Here is a 4,457-nt window from a genome sequence, read left to right on the forward strand (position 1 = left end):
GTGTGTGTGTTCGTATAAGGTCACAGCATTACCCATAGATCGGTCATATATGATCTCTGAACTCTCTTTCGGGAGGGAAATAGCTGTCGATCACGAGTCCAACACGTGATACAACACCATGATCAATCACACACACAAAAAAAAGCGTCTTTCACTCAGGAATAATGATGCTTCAGGAGTCACCACTTTGGTTAACAAAACATTTACATGCTCTCCCGAATACATATACATATATATATATATATATATATATATATATATATATATTTATATATATATATGTATATATGTATATATGTATATATGTATATATATATATATATATATATATATATATATATATATATATATGTATATATATGTATATATGTATATATATATATATATATATATATATATATATGCGCGTGTGTATGTGTCTAAACGTGTGTGGGCATGTGTGTGTGTCTTAACGTGTGTGATTGTGTGTCTTCACGTAATTTCTATTACTTAATTATTGTGTGTTTTCGCGCTCGCGTGTGTGTGTGATTGACCATGGTCTTGGATAACGTGTTGGACTCGTGATCGACATCTATCTCCCTTCCGGAAGAGAGCTCAGATTTCATATATGCCCGGTCTATGGGGAATGCTGTGACCTCACACGCACACATACCCCGAACTCCCTGCCCACGAGAGTCAAAATAAAAACCCGCACAGCAGCGATACTGAAATTATTTCAGCCCTCGGTGGGATTCAAACCTGGACCACCGTAGTGGCAGACGGGAACTCTAACCACTGCGCCACGAGGCAGTATAAGGGCCGTACTTTTCAAACCCCTTGCCAAACCTGGTGAACGTCTTTCATCATTACAAAGTATAATTTACATTCTATTTTGTGAGGAGGGGGACACACATATAAGATGTAGGTAGATTTTACAAATAAACCACTACGTCACATACACGTGACTCGAAGTTCTTGTAATATTTTTCTTTCTAATGGTAGAAAGCTTCAGCCTGATGGATTTAAAATGTGACTTAAATCGACATATTTAGCCCCTCTCCCCATATATACATACACGTCAAGGCTAATGACAGAAAAATGGGTACGAATCTTGAAAGTACTTTATGGAACAATAGGTCCCTTGTGAGCATACTTTGGTGCCAAAGATCTATAACTTTTAACTTCTTTTATCACCCTTCTCTTCTATTTTCATTCCACCATACTTTGCCAATTACTTGACTTCCACTCATGAATGCAATATCGTTCCCAAGGACAGAAGCGTTGTTATCATTTACGAAACACTCCCGTAATCCCGAATGCGACCCATCGAAGTCTTTGGGTGAAAAGGCTCCCGGGTTCTTCGCGAACTGACGTCGAGCTGAACAACACTCGATGGCCGAGAAGAAAGGATACAGCTGCCAGCCTGTCCCTCATAGCTGAAAGATGGCAATGTTCAATTCAGGAAATAAATGAATACGATGACTTCCTTGAATGCCTCAGAAACCTCTTTGAGCCTGATTAGGAGAAGGATATCCGATGTCAGAGAAAAGAGCGAGAGCGTATACCTTCTTGGATTCAAGTCAAGTTACCTATGGAAAGGCAGCGATCATGGTTTTCCATATTCGTGCCAAAGTTGAGAAACACAAATCGCCGTTGTAAGGAGAATAGAACTGATGACCACAAATCATCTTTGTCAGCTCTCCACAACCTCTATGAAGAGGAACAATTTAAGTTACAATTTTACTCTGAAAATGTAACGAAAGGACTGTACCTATTGGCCGACCATGATGATTATGAAAACCAAGGCTTCAATAACGATGAAGTACTTGAAGATATAAGGCTTCTCTTCAAACATAACTAGGAATCCTGCTTCACCCGGGTGGAGAAGGAAAGAATCCCATCGTGGATTTAGGTGAATCTAGGATATGAAAGGTAGCTGTCTTGGTTTCCTATGTTCGTTCCAAACTTGAGTAAACGAAGTAGTCGTTGTACGGAAATTAAAGTTCTCGAACACAACCCATCATTATCAGCTCTCCACTACCTCTACGAAGAGGAAAAAACGAGGTTACTGTTTTACTTCCAAAAGGTGACCGAAGGACTACACCTTATGGCTAACCATAATAATCATGAAAAGCAAGGTTTGAACAATGAAGAAATACTTAAAGATATAAGATATCTCTTCATACAGAACTAGGGGTCCTGTTTCACATGGGTTGAGAAGGAAAGAATCCCGTCGTGGATTTAGGTGACACTAGGCTACGAAAGGTAGAGGTCATGGTTTCCCATATTCGTGCCGAGGTTGAGAGCCAGAAGTAGTCGATCGAAGGAGAATAAACCTATCGACCACAAACCATCGTTGTCAGCTCTCCAATACCTCTATCAAGAGGAAAAATTAAAGTTACAATTCTATTCTGAAAATGTGACGACAGAACTGCACCTGATGGCAGACCAAAATAATGATGAAAATCAAGGCTTCAATAACAATGAAGTACTTGAAGATATAAGATATCTCTTCGTGCAGAACGAGTGGTCTTACTCCACCAAGGTGAAAAAGGAGAAAGAAAGAATCCCATCGTGGATTTAGATTAAACTAGGCTACGAAAGGTAGCGGTCATGGTTTCCAGTTTTCGTGCCAAAGTCGAAGACCACAAGTCACCTACCGAAGGAGAATAAAGCTGTCGCCCACAACTCATAGTTGTCAGCTCTCCGGTGCCTCTATGAAGAGGAAAAAACAAGATTACAATTTTATTCTGAAAATGTCACGACAGAACTGCACATGATAGCTGACCAAAATAATTATGAAAATCAAGGCTTCAATAACGAGGAAGTACTTGAAGATATGAGATATCTGTTCATAGAGAATTAGAGATCCTGCTCCACCCGGGTGGAAAAAGAAAGAATCCCATCGTGGATTCCGCTGAAGTTAGGCTATGAAAGACAGCGGTCGTAGTTCCCGGTGAAATACAAAACAAAACGCTCTAACATTGAGCATCGGCACTGAGCACGAATATAACTCTAATGTCACATTGGAAAATGGTATGGCGATCGTTACTTATTGGACAAACAATTAAAGAATAATAAAAAGTAAATAAATAACGATCGCCATACCATTTTCCAATGTGCCATTAGAGTTATATTCGTGCTCAGTGCCGATGCTCAATGTTAGAGCGTTTTGTTTTGTATTTCACCGGGAACCACGACCGCTGTCTTTCATAGCCTAACTTCAGCGGAATCCACGATGGGATTCTTTCTTTTTCCACCCGGGTGGTTCAGGATCTCTAATTCTCTATGAACAGATATCTCATATCTTCAAGTACTTCCTCGTTATTGAAGCCTTGACTTTCATAATTATTTTGGTCAGCTATCATGTGCAGTTCTGTCGTGACATTTTCAGAATAAAATTGTAATCTTGTGTTTTCCTCTTCATAGAGGTACCGGAGAGCTGACAACTATGAGTTGTGGGCGACAGCTTTATTCTCCTTCGGTAGGTGACTTGTGGTCTTCGACTTTGGCACGAAAACTGGAAACCATGACCGCTACCTTTCGTAGCCTAGTTTAATCTAAATCCACGATGGGATTCTTTCTTTCTCCTTTTTCACCTTGGTGGAGTAAGACCACTCGTTCTGCACGAAGAGATATCTTATATCTTCAAGTACTTCATTGTTATTGAAGCCTTGATTTTCATCATTATTTTGGTCTGCCATCAGGTGCAGTTCTGTCGTCACATTTTCAGAATAGAATTGTAACTTTAATTTTTCCTCTTGATAGAGGTATTGGAGAGCTGAAAACGATGGTTTGTGGTCGATAGGTTTATTCTCCTTCGATCGACTACTTCTGGTTCTCAACCTCGGCACGAATATGGGAAACCATGACCTCTACCTTTCGTAGCCTAGTGTCACCTAAATCCACGACGGGATTCTTTCCTTCTCAACCCATTTGGAGCAGGACCCCTAGTTCTGTATGAAGAGATATCTTATATCTTTAAGTATTTCCTCATTGTTCAAACCTTGCTTTTCATGATTATTATGGGTAACCATAAGGTGTAGTCCTTCTGTCACATTTTGGGAGTAAAATAGTAACCTTGTTTTTTCCTCTTCGTAGAGGTAGTGGAGAGCTGATAACGATGAGTTGTGGTTAAGAGCTTCATTTTCTTTACAACGAATACTTCTTCTTCTCACTTCGGCACGAACACGGGAAACCAATACCGCTACCTTTCGTAGCCTAGTTTCACCTAAATCACGATGGGATTCTTTCTTTTTCAACCCGGTTGGAGCAGGGTCCCTAGTTATGTTTGAAGAGGTGTCTTACATCTTCAAGTACTTCATCGTTATTGAAGCCTTGGTTTTCATAATCATCATGGTCGGCCAATAGGTACAGTCCTTTCGTTACATTTTCAGAGTAAAATTGTAACTTAAATTGTTCCTCTTCATAGAGGTTGTGGAGAGCTGACAAAGATGATTTGTGGTCAACAGTTCTAT

This window comes from Oratosquilla oratoria, chromosome 36 (genome assembly GCF_046742065.1).
Source record: "Oratosquilla oratoria isolate Oo_2021 chromosome 36, ASM4674206v1, whole genome shotgun sequence".
In the NCBI taxonomy this organism is placed as follows: Eukaryota; Metazoa; Arthropoda; class Malacostraca; order Stomatopoda; family Squillidae; genus Oratosquilla; species Oratosquilla oratoria.